General features: G+C 44.8%; 1 protein-coding gene across 15 annotated transcripts in view; it reads left to right on the top strand.

Moving 5' to 3' along the window:
• Positions 1–15,900, top strand: part of PLPPR1 (phospholipid phosphatase related 1) — a 540,361-nt gene that overhangs the window by 265,566 nt on the left and 258,895 nt on the right. Inside the window, exon 1 of one of the 15 annotated variants that reach the window (XM_072842142.1) lies at positions 3,865–4,017. The exons of 13 other annotated variants lie outside the window; for them this stretch is intronic. The gene's annotated coding sequence lies outside the window, so the exon portion shown is untranslated. Of the gene's footprint in view, positions 1–3,864; positions 4,018–5,860; positions 6,025–15,900 lie in introns of those variants that run through there. One more of the 15 variants, XM_072842141.1, reaches the window with a different exon arrangement.

Below are 15,900 nucleotides of genomic sequence, written 5' to 3' on the forward strand. Positions count from 1 at the left end.
GAGAACATCAATAATATTGAGAGTGAAGGATTCCATATTCCATATTGGCAGCTTGGCACAGACCAAAAGGAGAAGGGATCTAGCAGATTAGCCGCTCCTGGTTTACGTAGCCAGCAGACAGAAGATCCTGGCCATGTTATGTTTACAATATGTGAAGTACAAGGCAGGTGGAGTCATTATTCTAACAACTCTAACAACTGGTTATGTTCTCGAAAAAAGATAACAAGTATGGTATTGATGCGGGGTAGAAGTGGGGACTCAACATTAGGGGAACCATGGTAGGTGCCTGGGTCTCGCTTGTGGGGATGTGGAGAACTAGGTAGGATTCACAGCAACAAATGTGCACGGGTCCTGGGGGCTCTGTGCACATGAGGCAGAAACCTGGAATACAAATCATGGTATATGGGGGAACAGAGAAATCAGAGCGGATGAAATAGCAACCAGCATTAGGTTTAGTGGGGGTGAGATGAATCCATAAATAAGAAGAGATTCCTAAAATCTGTATCTGTCAGAGTCTCAGCAAGAAACACAGGACACCCTCAGATGAAGATAATCTGAGGATAGCACCAGGGCTGGTCTGTGTGATTGACAGAATGTGGGAGAAGTAATGCTATGTTACTTCTGAAACCAGCTTATAAAAGACTGAAACTTCTGTCTTTGCGATCACTCTCTCTGTCTCTAAGATCATTCTCCAGAAATTCTTTTACTGGGTGCATGAATGAAAGATAAAACATAAACATAACACCAATCATCTGGTCCTTCCATTCTCCTACTCTTGGCTCAGGTGGTTGTGATTGGAGCTGAGACCTTTTATAGTTTATCTGCCCCTCCCCCATCCCCAAATTCCCATCCATGAAAGCAGAACCAACTTCTTACTGTTCCTTCCTTCACACACAAGACAGTAATAATAGAAGTGCTGGTGGTGAGATCCCTGGGGATGGTCCTTTTCACTTTTGGGATGATTTATTTTGAAGAGAAGAGTTCTAACCATTATTGCCTCAACTATCCTACTTAGAGGGAAGTTAAATAAATCAGAACATTATTCTGGCTGGATTAGGTTGGCTGGCCCAAAGCTATCCTTTGAATGAGACTGCACTTTGAGCCAAAATGCATTTTCTTTCGGAACCAGAAAAATTAAAATGGGCTTGATTTATATGTTTTCAAGGGGATAAAAACTATCTGTAGAAACCTGTTTTGCCTTTCTCATCCAACTTCCAATTTTAGATAATATACACAGGACCTTAAAAGACAGTGTCTATTGACTTTATCATCTATGAGGAGTACCAAGAGTCATGGTTCTTGGGAGTCTTTTTCAAAGTGAACATGTCACCAGGAGAAATTTGTTTTTGGCTATGTATTTATTCATTCACTCTTTAAACATTTATTGAATATACACCACTTGCTTATTTTCATGAGGTACCAGGGCCATAAAAAAGGAATAAATCTCTCCCCTTGAATGGCTCACACCAACCTAAGTGGGGGCAAGTCAGACATAAAGAGAGGACTTAATGTGTCAAGAGTGACAATAAGATTATGGGGATAGTTTTGTAATAGTTTTTTTTCTTAACCTTAAACATATACAATTTTTATTTGTCAAATTATACCCTAATAAAGCTGAAAAAACTTTTGTTTTTTTTTTCCACATTTTTTTTGAGTATAGTTGACACACAATGTTATGTTAGTTTATGGGATATTAACTAATATCCAGGTTAAAGGATGAAAAAGGATGACATTTGTGACAACAGGGGTGGACCTAGAGAATATTATTCTAAGTGAAATAAGTCAGACAGAGAAAGACAAATGTCATATAATTCACTTATATGTGGAATCCAAAAATCTAAAACAAATGAATAAACAAAAAGCCAAAATATACCCATAAACAGAACAAACTGATGGTTGCCAGAGGGGCCGGGGTGAAGGATGGGAAAATGAGCCAAGAGGAGTGGAAGATACAAGCTTTCAGTTATGGAATGAGTAAATCATGGGAATAAAAGATACAGCATAGGGAACATAGTCAATGGTACTGTAATAGCATTGTATGGAGAGAGATGGTAGCTATACTTGTGGCGAGCAGAGCATAATGTATAAACTTGTTGAATCACTAAGTTTTGTAATAGTTTTTGACATTCATGGAAACATTTTTACTCTTATAATAATAAATCACTAGTTTAGCCCTTACTAAAAAATGTTTGGCATTTTTATCAAACAAGATGGCCATATATATGAAACTTCTATATGAAGAAAAAAACATAAATCTATTTGTCTCATTAGGGTGCTTTTTGAAAATAACAAAAATTATAAGCAGAACAATTCAAATGGAAATGGTAAGTGTATTTCAAAATTATTAGAAAATATTAGAGCAGAATTTATGCATATACTGCATCACCACAGAGTTAAATTATTTCAGCAACATATAACCTAATGGGATTACTTTCATATGATTTTTTTAAGAACTGAGACATCACTATAGCATCTATAACTTTGGAGAGTTTTATGTTCAAACCTTGTATCTATTACTGGTTTTTATTAATCCTAAAATTGTTTTGTATTGAAACTATGCTTTGAACAACTAGTTCTATTTAAAATTTAATAACTAGCTCATTTTAAAAAATATAATTTCATAAGTAGCTGGGCAACAATAATGTGTTATTTTGCTGATATACAAGGTGAGGCAATTAGATGTGTTTGTTGGTGGAGAGAGGTGCAAAGTTTAGGGATTGTCCACTAGGTAAGGGGATGAATTCTACGTCTAAAATCTGAATTTAAGGAGCACTGAAAATACCTGAATACATGAGCCACTGGAAATCTTACCATTAATTTCTCTCAAAACCATCTGCAGATGTGTGCATATTAATTGGCTTCGGGCATTCTGTTACCTAGGAGGAGTAACACATTAGATTGCTAAAATTAGAAGGCAGGCAAAAAAAAAAAAAAAAGTGAAAATGCAAGGCTTGATGAGCCAATGTAGGTGGGGTATTGCAGCAAGAGACCCTGATTGCTAAATGGGAAGAGTCCTTAATTTCTGAGAGGTGTGAGTGCCAAAAAGTGCTTGAGGCATATTACTGGAAAACAATGCTACCCCACGCTGATGTCTAGCTCTGAGTGTGGAGGGGTGAGGGTTGGGGTTAGTCACCATTCACACTGCCACACATTTTTTACAGCATGCTTTTCATTTCATGGATTTGAATACATCAGTGATCAGGGTGATGTGTGAGGGGGCGAAGGAGGAAGCCAGAAGGAAAATTGGAAGGCTTGGCTTTCATCTGTTTTATTTGTTTAAGCTTAGAGAAGAAAATTTCCTCAGCCTTTAAAAAAAAATCACAATAATGAGAATGTTAAAACCAAAATAATAATAGCTACAAGTTACAGAGAGCTCGTTATGTACTAAGGACTGGTAAGTGTTTTATGTACATCATCTCATTTATTGTCCCCTGTACTTCCCCTACTTCCCCAAACAGTGAAAATCTCTTCCAGAACTGCTAGCTTACCCTCTCATAGCAGCACCATAAAGGGATTCCACTTTATTTGCAATTCCAATTTGTAAAGTCTCCTTCACCTTTGACCTTGTTGGAGCTGTGAGACTGTGAACAGAGTGTCCCCCAGCAGCAAAAGGAATAGTGTCCCTTTCCTCCTCACCCAAGGCCAGCCTCAGACAAAGGAGAGTATGCTTCTTGGCCAGGAAGCCCTGGACACTTATCATTTGTAGAAAGAAGTGCCTCAGCACCATCTCTCTTGACAGAACTGCAAAGTTGAGACCTGCACCTCCTCCAGCTTTGCCTCTGGGTTCCAGGTCCCACCCACTTCTGGATTCTGAGCCTTCATTCATCTGGAGCTTCTACAGTGCCAGAGCAGGAGAATGGCTTTCCTGCCTCAAGGCCCTGCCAGGGCTAACACCCTGAAATTCCGGTGAACACTATTCACTGCTCTGGTAACACCTGTCTTAGATGTCTTCCAAGAAGCCTAGTGTTAAGAGGAAGGCCGGAGAAAAGAGGCGTGGAAGTAGGAGCCCCAAATATTGTGAGTGGTTCATTATAAAGACTGCTGCTTTTCAGGAGAACCTGATCTCCTCCCCCCACCTGGTGGATAGAGACTCAGACTCAGTAAAGAGATGCTGCAATTCTATTCCTTTGAAAGAACTACTGAGAGAACAACCAGCCACTAACACTCAGGCCACTTTCACTTTTAAAGAACTTTCCCTTCCTCTTGCTCCTTCCTTCCTTCCTTCCTTCCTTCCTTCCTTCCTTCCTTCCTTCCTTCCTTCCTTCCTTCCTCCCTTCCTCCCTTCCTCCCTTCCTCCCTTCCTCCCTTCCTCCATTCTTTGATCCTTAGCTTTGCTTTTGTTGGTGGTATTTAGATATGCTGTTTTCTCTCCTCCGGGTGTGCTTTAGGGTTAGATCTAATTGTCCTGCTGTTCTAGTGTCACTTGGCATTATTATTGGGAAGATGAATGGGATAGGGGTCAGAGTTCAGCAAGTAGGCATCTGCTCGCTTACACTGCATAGAAATGCTCAGAGGTGAGCTTTAATGAAAGCTTGGAAAATATTTGCACAGAGTGGACTAGAGTCTTCTGTCCCTCCAAAGCTGGGATGACCAAAAGGTAGTCCTTGTCTGGAGGGACCAAAAATAAACAGGGGGTAAAAATATATTCACAAGGAGCTCCCTGCTTGGCATGTCTTTTCCTCTGTTGGAAGGGAAATGGAGGGAAAAACAGAGTGATCAAACAGGAAGAAGGTGGAAAATGGAAGCTCTTGAATGGGTCCTAACCACTGGCCTGTTTTGCTCTTAGAACAATCTCACCAGAGAAGAGTTTCCACTCCACTGGCACAGCCTCCCGCCTAGCCTCTCCCCTGGCCTCAGGTTACTGTGCCATCGCCATAGGGGCTCAGGTTCTCCCACTGGACTCTCTTCGTGTGGACGGTTCTTCGACTTTACCCAGAGCCAGGATCCCCACTCAGGAAGAACTGCTTTGGCAGTGGAGGCAAGGGGGACAATGGATCTATTGTTCTTTTGGCCTTCTTGACTAGGGCAAATGTCTCCTCCATCCAACCTTGTCACCCAAGGAGGCTGAGTAAGGAGCCCTAGGAGACTCCTCTTCCTTCTACTCCTGCTTTGTTCCTTGGAAGAGGGTTTTGCGTCCCTTCCGCGCCCTCGCCCCGTCAAACCTGTCTTGGGACTCGAATAGACAGTCGCCGTTTCCTGCTCTTCACAGAGTGGAAGTTGGGAGGGGAAGCAAGCAGCGCAGACCGGGGAACTCCCTTCAGCTTAGGCACGACCTGCCCGCCGCCCGGGCTCCTGCCGGCCCGGGGGCGGGGGGGGGGGGGCACCACGGGGCCCCAAGCACCGAGGCAAGAGAGCGGGGCGCGGAACGACAGCGAGGGCCCCCCGCGTTCCCCGGAGCGGTCTCCTCGGGATGGAGGGGTGTCCCCGCGCCCGGCGCACCTGCGCGGCTGGGCTTCCCTGCTGCCTCCGGGAACCCCGCCGCACCCCCGGTCCGCTCGGGCCGGCGCAGGCTCTCCCGCCGCAACCCGCAGCGCGCTCGCCTCCCTCTGCCTGCGCTCCGGAGCGAGCGCTCGGGGTCCCGGTCTGAGCATGCGCGGCCGGGCGCCCTCCCCGCCTCTCCTCCGCCGCCCCCCCCGCCCCCCGCCCCCCGCCCCCTCCCCGCCTGCCTTTTGCTCCTTCCTTTCATTAAACAAACAGGAGATCCTGGAACCTGGACCCTGTGCTCGCGGCGGCGGCGGCGGCGGCGGCGGGCGGGCTGTGGCCCAGGGGCGTCTGTGAGCCCGCGCCCCCGCCCCTCCCGCCCCTCCCGCCCCACGCGCGCGCGCACACTCACACCCGCACTCACACACACACTCGCACAAACACACACTCGTACCCGCCCGCGCCGCGCTCGCCGGCTCGCTCTCCCACGCAGGCGGAATGCAGCAGAGCCCGGGGAGCGCGTCCCCCGCCGCGTGAATGCACCTCGCCCCCGGCAGCCGGACGGCCCAGTAGGGCGCGCGGGGGGACGCGCCGCCGCCAGAGGTGAGTGGGGCGCCCGCGGACGCGGACCGCTCCGGGGCGCGGGGCGCGGGGGGCGGGCTCCTGGCCCCACGCGGCGGAGCAGGTGGCCCAAACCCGGCTTGCGGCTTTGCAGGTGCAGATGAAGGCGGCGCCCGGGTGTGCGGGGGGAGAGGGCGACCCCAGGGAGGGTCGCCTCCTGCGAGGTGTCAGATGGACCCGGCAGAAAGCTACACCCTCCCTGCTCGTAAACTTTCCGCCCCTGTCATTTGGGAAGCGTGGAGACAAAGGGGGCGTGGAGGCTCCCTCCGTCCGGTTCCACCCTCCGGGCGGCCTTCGGGGCTGCGACGGGAGCCGGCGCGCGGGCGCGGGCGCGGGCGCGGGCGGGGAGGGGGCGCCCTGCCCTGCAGGGGAGCCGGCGCCAAGATCGGGGTCTGTCACCCCGGCTGCAAGCGTCGCCTTTGATTTACCCTCAGGCGTGGACACCTGTCATCCCGCGGCGGCCGCACGCCCCGGGCGCGCCGTGGGGTGGGTGTGCGTGCGGGGCTGTCACCTGCAGAACTGGAGGGGCCGCCTTCGGCTTGCATTCAGCGCGGGGGCCGGAGGCGCCGGGGTGAGGCTCGGGTCAGCGCGGGGATGAATGATGAGTTCCTGAAAGGCTCGCGTAATCACCCCCTGCAAACGCGGGGCGCCGGGACCTCGCCTCCCCCGGGAACCCGCTGCCTTCGCCGCCGGGCGCTGGGCGGCTGCAGCTGGGGGAAGCGGGGGCTTTCTTTTTGCCCTGGGGGTTTTATGACACACACACGCGCGCGCACACACACACACACACACACACACACACAGGTGGAATATGTGGAGGATTCTGGGTTATTTTTCTTTGTGGGGATAGCGTTTTCCCTTTTAACCGCTCCGGCGCGAGAGGTTCTCTGCAGCCCGGTATCGAGCTGGTGTTGAAGACCTCTTAGGTCCCAGGGAAGAGGTTCCCCCCTCTCCCCCCTCCCCCCAAGAAAAAAAAAGGATTTCCTAAAATGCCAGCCCCAGCGGGGCGGGGCGCCCGAGTGCGGAGCGCCGCGGGCACCTGGGAATCGCCTCAAATCTAATGGCCCTTTGAAACGGCAGAGACCGAGTCAGCGTTTGAGGGTCCAGGACTGGGACAAAGGGGACTGCAAGAGGGACAGGCGAGGAGTGACTAGAAGCTCATTAGGGCAGGGAGAGGTCCAGCGGGAGGCAAGGCACCCTGCAGGCTTCCCTGGACTCCCTGACGCTTCCGTGGAGGGTGGCTTTTATTCCTGGATGGGACTCCAGTAGGGAGATTTCTGGAACGTCACATCTGGAGGAGAACAGACTTGGTTATGCCGGAGTTAACCTTTAGCACAGTCATAAATTAATTCTGTAAGTCTAGAGCGGTGGTGCCATGTGCCGAAGTTTCTCCATCTTGACGTTTTGTTTCTACCTGGGATGTGCGGACAGGTGTATTTTTGACGCTTCTATAGCTCAAAACCTTGGAAGAGGAGAGTGTGGGGAACCTGGAAGCCAAGCTGATGCCGACAGAAGAAAATGCTGGAAGCTCAGATCCAGAACTTGTGTCTATGGGTTGTCAGAGAGTGTGCTCTTCATTTTAAGATGATAGGTAGAGGCCATCTCTCTGCTGGTCTGGGGACCCCCCTTTTTTTTATTTTAATTTTTAACATTCTGTAACTTCTTTGAAGTGGGAGAGAACATGATATACATGAAGCTAATAGAGAAAGTTCACACATAAAAGAGACTGACTCACAAGTCAACACAGTCAAAGGTGAAGAAGTTTCTGAGAAACAAGTAAAGGGGGGAGGGGCACTGGGAAGGGAATGCATATTATTAAAACAGCTTCATTCATATGATTTTTTAAAAAGTTTTTATTTAAATTTCAGTTAACACACAGTGTAATATTAGTTTTGGGTGTGCAGCATAGTACACTTCCGTACAGCTTTTATGCTTTTTAAAAAGCTTTTTCTATGCATTTAGTAAGATAGAAATCTGAAAGCTTTTTTTTCTCCTTTTCTTTTTAAACAACTGGTGAAGTGAAGACGCTTCCTGAAATATTTTCAAGTTGATATTGGCATAGAGGGGGTTTAAATATAATTATCAGCATATATCCTTTTTATTTCATAGTGAACAGTATCATCATTTACTTTGCAAAACTTGGCAAGGAAAGATTTAAAAATTGTTGTTGCTTTTTATTAGAGCTCTATTTTCTCTATGATATATTTCCTTTCCCTACATTTGCAATCTCAGTTCCTTTTGATTATATTCAGATTCTATTTCTAAGCGTTTATTGAGCACCTATCATTTAGTGTTGGAGGGCATATAAAAATGTATAACATATTCCAGGCTTGAAAGGGTTTATGATCTAGTTGTAGATACAAGATTAGCACACATGAAATCATTAGAGAGTAGGATAGCTACGTACTGCACAGTGAGTTCTTAACACGTATGCTGTATACTCCATCCTCCCTCCTGGATTTCCTCAACATTCAGAAAACACACATCAGTTACTTATTATGTGCTGGAGACTGGGGAAAAAAGCAAAACCAAAAAAGCCATAAGGAAGTAAAAAATAGTGCCAGCTTTCAAGGTGGAAGAAATAGGTATTTAGCTAACTATGCTGCAGTCTGTTTAACTGTTATAATTATAGGTTAAATCAAATGCCAGTAGTACAGACATGTGTTTGTTTGCTTGCTTTTCTTCCCCTGGAGCTGAGATATTTTTGAAAAATGAATACTCTTTTACTAGGTAGGGGAGGTTAGAAAGGACAGTCCAAGCAGAGGAAATGTGTAAAAGTGCCCAATGAGTTAGTGTAACTGTAAGCCATCCCGTGTGGCTAGAGCACAGGGTGCTGGTGTGTAGATACAGAGGTGAACAGCACCTGGGTAACAATTGACAACTAATGTAATAGAGTCTGTGTTTGGATAGAGATATGCCCAGGATGCTATAAAAGCACCAAAGGAGGGCATCCACCTAAAAGAGGGTGAAAAGATCAAGAAGCTTTCTTAGGGCGGTCGAGGTGAGCTGAATCTTAAAGGACAAGAAGAAGAGAAGGGCTTTCCAGGCAGAAAAAAACTATATGAGAATTGGAAGTAGTTCTGTGTGGCTACAGGGAGAGAAGTGGGTTCTTAACTCCATGGAATAACAAACTGTCATATCAGAGATCAAGTGTGAATGGAAATATCCCAAGCAAAAGAGCTTCAGTTTTATCCAAATGAGTTGGGAAGAGTTTGAAAAAAGGCTGAGACATCAGATTTGCATTCAAGAGAGATGACTGTGACCATAATGTGGAGGATGGATTGGAGGTGGTGAGACTGAAGGCAGGGAGCTTATTGTGGAAATATAGGTGTGAAATGGTGAGGATGGTGGCAGTGGGGGTGGAGAGGTGTCTGGGAGATGAGTGACAAAAGTAAACCGTGCTCATCTAAGGGTCTCCTACCATGTGCTCCCTTGCTACCTTCCACTTCCCCAGCATTCCCTTGTGTGCTCTCCTTTCTGTATTTTGAGGGTAAGGCAGTCACAGCTGAATCTCTAGCATTCATCACAGTCTTGGTGCGGAGTAGGGACTCAATAAATATTTGTTGAATGAAAGCCCGAATCAGTGAATGAGAAGTCCAGTCATGAGGTGATGATTTCTCCATTAGAATAGTAGAAGCTAAATCATGATTCCATTTCTCCAAGGTGATCAACCTTTGAGAGATCAGTAACAAAATGATCCAGGGCGACTGCCTCTGTGAAGAACTTTCCTATGAAATGCCAATAAGAAGCAGTATTGTGACATCACACTTTTTATACGTAAAAAATTGTATCATGAGCCCATTGTGGAAGCAACAGCATTTAGCACGGTTCCTGATTCATAGTAGGATGGCAGTAAATGTGATTTCCCCTTTCCTTTCCCCTTACTTGGCAGAATTTCCTGATTTCATGCGCTTTCCTCAAACTTACAATAGTCTGGGAGTAGGGAGTTTGTAAGCCGCAGGGTCTCATTTAAAGAGCTCATAGCATCTTCGCATCCTGGGATAAGGGCCAGAGCACTCATGTTCCAACCATGCAGCCCTAGGAACTGGGTTCCTTGCTGAACCAAACCCCAGCATATTGGGTTCCAATCTTAAAATCCCAATAGGAGATGTCAGAACAGATAAAAACAGGATAATTTGTTTTCAGGGTAACTACAGGGAGTGAAAGAGAAGAATATCAAATTTTGATAGCATTTTGAGTTTGACCTTGGATGGATAGTGGCAGAGCAGTGGGAATGAAATGATCAGGAGATCAGGGAGCCAAAGACTAAATCTCAGCATTTAGCAAAATTTAGGGATGCAGGAGAGCAACAGTACCATAGAAAGTTCCAGTAGCTTGTCCCAAGTTACCAAGTCAGTAAGTGGCAGAACCAGATCTCAATTTTAATAATCCTACAGTGTCCCTCTCTGCCAAGTGCGTAAATTATCGGATGATTTTAAGTGCAGAGAAGTTGAAAAGACTGAAAATAGGGAACTGAAAAAAAAGACAGTGAAAAGGGGTTCACTGTGACCATTAGGAAACAGCATTAGTACAGCAGCATGCTCAGAAGCTGTATTTCCAGGGGTTGAGTGGGGAATGGGAGGTAAGAAAATCCAGGCAAGGCAAACATCTGGTGGGGGAAGAGTTATGGGGCTGTAGGGAGAAGGTACAGTGAACCTCAAACACAGTTTTTATTAAAGGGGAACTGGCAGGAAGAGCTGGTGTCTAAGGAGAACAAAAGATGTGGGAAATGAGAAGAGACAGAGGAGGAAGGACATCTCTTTCCAAGAGCATAAGAGGATGAATTTGAGAAAAGGTGTGGAGTGTGCTCCTCTTTCCCGTAACTAAATAACTGAGGTGCTTGCTACAGTGTTCTGGAAACTCAAGGAGACTCTGAGTGCCATAATCTAAGCGTGTCACTCAGGCATACAAGATGATGAACCTTGTTTAGGTGGCATGGTGGCCAAGAGCACAGACTGGAGGTAGATGGGCTGTATTTGAATTCTGGCTCTGCCACTCAACTGTGCGACTTTCGTCACAGTGTGTATTTCTCTGTGCTTCAAATTACTCATATCTGTAATATGGTGAAAACTGTCCTAACCCCCCACCTAGAATTGTGAGAATTAGTTAATATTTGTAAAGCTCAGCACAGAGTAAGTGCTCAACCCACAGCAGGTATTGTGTGTGACAACAGTGAGGTTACAAACATAAAGCTTTAATGCTATGCTCAGGAGCCCAGTGATTGTGTTCTTTGGTGTTCATTTAAAACAATTATTTTGGTTGGTTATAAATAGCTGGCTCTAATCCTGTCTTCCTAAGTGCAGGAATTAAATTGGCACACACAAATATGGCAGGAGCACAGTAGCTCCACCAAGTTTGCCTGGTTGCCTCCTTCTCTTGCCTGTCCCGGGAAGATGAGAGTTTGTTTGCCTTAGTCTGGTCCTAGCATTCTTCAGGTTCATGGGCGTCACACAACAGCTACTTAGCTGTTTAGCAAATTGTTTGCAGGGAAGTGACTACATGTATTAATTATAGCACTTCTTTGGTGCTGAAGGATGTAAACTCTAAATATCTCAGATGTGAGATTTGCAATACTCTTGGGAATTAAAAGCCTCTCGTCTTATGGAAAAGTTTGTGGTGTGTTCTAAAATAGCATGCTAGTGGAAATGGAAGACCTACCATCTAGCTCATTTGCAACAGAGCAGTGACTGGAACCCAGGTCTGACCATGACCTAGTGTTCTTTGCCTTATACTCCCCAAGTACTTTTATTACTGCTCTGAAATCAAAGGTTGGTTTTGTTCATTTCATCTACCCCCGTTTATACTAAAGACCACCCACACCACACTTATTATGGTTCCCCAACTGAGATTTTTCTTTGTTACCTTCAGGTCTTTGGCCAGGCTGTTCTCTTTTTCTGGAACTCCATCCTTGCCTTCCCTAACTCTTTTAGTCCTTTAGGCCAAAATGTCTTCCTAGGGAAGCCTGTTCTGGCCTTTTAGCACTAGGGTTGGCTTTTTTATGTGTTTCTGTAGTCCTTAACTTTGTATTTTCAGCACCTCACAGAGCACTTGTCACACAAGTGCTCAGTAAACATTTTGGATTGAATGGCTGGCGCGGTGAATGAATCTTGTCCAGTTGAGTCATCACTGATATTCCAGTCATGCATCTTCATGTTGTCAAAAAAATCCTAGAATTTGCAAATTCACAGTCACTGGAATGTTTCTAACCAGACTTGTAAGTGAAACAAGATGAGGAGACTGAGAATCAGAGATGTTCAGCGACTCATCTGAGGCCATGTAGCCAAGTAGTGTGAGGACTGGAACCAGATGTCAGTCACTGATTTCAGATGCAGGGTCTACCTACAGCCTGGGTCAAGGGGAGTGGAGGGAGGCAGGGTTATGCAAGTGCATGGTTAATTCCTATCTTGTTTAAAATGTTGATGCTCTGTTCATCACAGATTTTTGGCAATAATTTTGATTTTTTTAAAAAATGGTATTAAAATATTGTTTATCTTGATTACTGAATTTTTTGGCTCCCCTCTCAATTTTTCCTCTAAGGCAGGTGTCTCACGGGCCTCACCCTGGTTCCAGCTGTGCCCTTCCACAAAGTATTTTTGTGGAGAGTATTTCATAGCCTCTCAACATTAGTGTGAGAACACAGTGCAAAAAGGACTGTGTATGGCATGGGTCCTAATTGAAAATATCGAAGGAAATGCCATTCAACATGGTGGTGTGAGCTGTTAACAAACGTTTCATGACCTGGCTGATCTGATAATTAGTAAACATTACTTTCACAGTATAAAGCAAGGCCAAAAGGAAAAAATATAGTTGAGTAAAAGCTCTGTCTACCTATCATCTATCTATCTCAGGGCTAAGGACAATGTAAAGGTCATCTTCATTTGTAAGTTTATCTAGGTCTATATTTTTGAGGTTTTTGAAGACCCAAGATGGAAAAAAGAAAATTATTCTACCCATCAACTTGGCTGATTTTGGCTTATGGTACTGCTGGCTTGTTTTGAAGATTTGTGATCAGAAGGCTAAAAAAAAAAAAAAAAAAAAAAAAAAAAAAAGGCACAAAACCTTGGCTATTTCTGCCAAAAAAAAATTAGGAAAGGAAGGAAAGGACTGGTAATAGAAATGAGAAAAAGAGTTAAAGGGAGGGACTTTTTAGGGGGTATCTACCAAGTACCATCCATGGCTTTACATATATTATATACATATTGTATATGTATTATTTCCTTAGTTTCTCCAGCATGCTGGAATAGACATTATTAATATCTCATTCGACAACTGAGCAAAGGTCAGTTAGCTTTCCCAAGCTTTCAAAGCTAGAGCTGGACTCCAACCTAGGCCTGAGTTCAAAGCCTATGCTCATCCCACTTGATCCTTCTGATTCTCAAAGGCTGGGGTGACAGATCACCCCATCACCTCCTGCCATCCTCAGAACCTTGAGTGCAGGGCTTCAGCAGCTTGTCTGGATTCACTAGATGGGAAGTCAGCAGTCAGCTCCCCTCCCTGCCATTATTCCCTCCTTCTGTGGTACATTTGTCTTTTCCCATTCATCTATAACAACGAAAAGCAGAGATGCATACACATAGGAAATAAATACCCCTCTTTGTGTGAATGTCATAAATTTTTACAAGACAGGAAAGCACATATTTTATATTGCCTCCATTATGTCAGAAAGGGCTCTTTCTTTGGGTATTATGGCATCAAGTGTTCTAGAAATGCTCACAGACACAGACTGAAGAAAAGGTGATCATAATTACTGGAGCAAATCCATCACAATGAGGGGTAATATATTTGCACGGCTGATGGTCAAGGGTTTCTGGGGTGCTCTTTTTATTGATGTTTCTGATGAATAGCATGGAGAAGTGACCCCCACTCCCAACCTTTTAAATTCATTGAAATCCATAATCAAGTGGAATCGGATATAATTAACAAGAAATAAAATCTGGTCGAGAGTAATGCTGTTCAGCTCAGAGCTCTACAAGCTGAGCATGCTTTATCGTTAGTCTCATCTTCCAGCCTTTGCTAGCTCTTGCTTCCAGGCGAACCCACACACTCAAATGCTCTAATAATCAGCCCACAGCCTTCTCTCCTGGGGGTCACAGGAACTGAAAGAAAAAAAAAAGTAAGACTATTTCATTCACACTTGCATTAACTGGAAAAAACATTATCTCTGTGTGTGTGTGTGTGTGTGTGTGTGTGTGTTTTTCCCACCCCCTGCAGTGTAAAAAGCAAGGCAGTATCTTTAGGTTCGAGAAAATCCTTTAGGTTTAGTTTTTTACATAGGCTGACATGTAACATGTGACACAAGCAATTCCTGGCCAGACTAGTTGGAACAATTAGAGTATTTCAGCAACCAAAACCCTAAACAATGATATATGTACTACAATATGATACAAAATGCAGATGTAATGAGGTACATGGTGTAGAAAGTAAAAATCCAGTCATATTTCTGCTTCAGCCTCTTTCCCAGAAAACCACTGTCAATTGCTTAGTGCCTCCAACATTTTTGATTCGTTAACATTTACATATGCTGTTCTTTTTTTTTTTAAAGGTAAGATTATACTTTACAGACTATTTTACCATTTACTTTTAGTCACAATATCAAACGAAAGCAGTTTTTAGGGTAATAAGCATCTGGTAAATATTACTGTTGTATGAGAAGGATGAGTGTTGCTTTCCATCCTAAAATAGGGCTCAGCTGATATATCCTAGGGTTCTTTGGCCATTTGTCCCCATGTGTATTTTGTAGATATAGTCAATGAGCAGATATTTGCTGAGCTCCCTCTAGGAGTCACCTACTATACCATGTGCTTTTCAGGAGCTTACCTTCTATCTAACAAGAGATAAAATAGTTAGGTGACTTAATTTGAACTTAATGAATGGCAACAGCTGTAAATTCTCCTTGATTCACACAATTGCTGGAAGGGATAGTCTACTCAATTGTCTTCCTTTTTTTTAGATGAGAAAAGGGTCCATTGAGGTTAACCGACTTCTCCAGGGTCGTCCCCCCCCCCCCCCCCCCTCGTGATTGGAGAGACTGGGATGACAGGTTTGGTTTCCTGCCTAGTAAGGCAGGGCTGATTCTGTTACACCTGACTGCAAAGCAGCCCTCAGAGCTGGAAGAGGGAACAGGGGAACTCACTTCACGAACACTAGTCTGAGCAATGAATCCCTAGCAGATTGAGACTCATGCTTTATGTAAATATTCTCACCCACAAGCTGCTGCTGAGACTGTATCCCCGTCCTTATTCCCCTCCCTGCTTACCTAACCACTACCCAAGCTCTCCCTTCTCCCTGGCCCAATATTCTTCCACTTTACCAAGAATTTGAAGTTAGGCAATAGTCTACTCCTAATGTTGAGATGAGGCGGTATGCACCTTACCAGGTGTAACATATTAGCAGAGGTTTATTTTTCAGTTTCACTTCTAGCCACCTTAAACCTTGAGAAATGAGTTCCAAAATGAATGAATTTTACCTGCCAACTTCAGTCAAGGCAGGAACTCTTCCTTATATTAACTGATCATTGTTTTCTTCATAATGGGAGCATAAGTAAGACTCTGATTCCTAAGTACTCTAATTATCTTTCATTGCTATGGAGGCAGAATCCTGTGGTGGGCTAATAGCTTGGGCTGTGGAGACAGATGGAGCTGGGTTCTAGTCCCAGCTCTGCCATTCATAGGCATTGCGATGTCAGGCTGGTCCCTTTGTCATTCGAAGACTCAAATCTCTCATCTGTGAGATGGAGATAATTAAAGTAACTTCCCTCCCCAGAAGAGATTTTGTAAGGAATAAATTAAAAAAAAATAAAAAGATTTTGCAAGGAATTAATCTATTAATATAGAGTTTAGAAGATAATAAGGACTAAGGACA

This window comes from Canis lupus, chromosome 10 (genome assembly GCF_048164855.1).
Source record: "Canis lupus baileyi chromosome 10, mCanLup2.hap1, whole genome shotgun sequence".
NCBI lineage: Eukaryota > Metazoa > Chordata > Mammalia > Carnivora > Canidae > Canis > Canis lupus.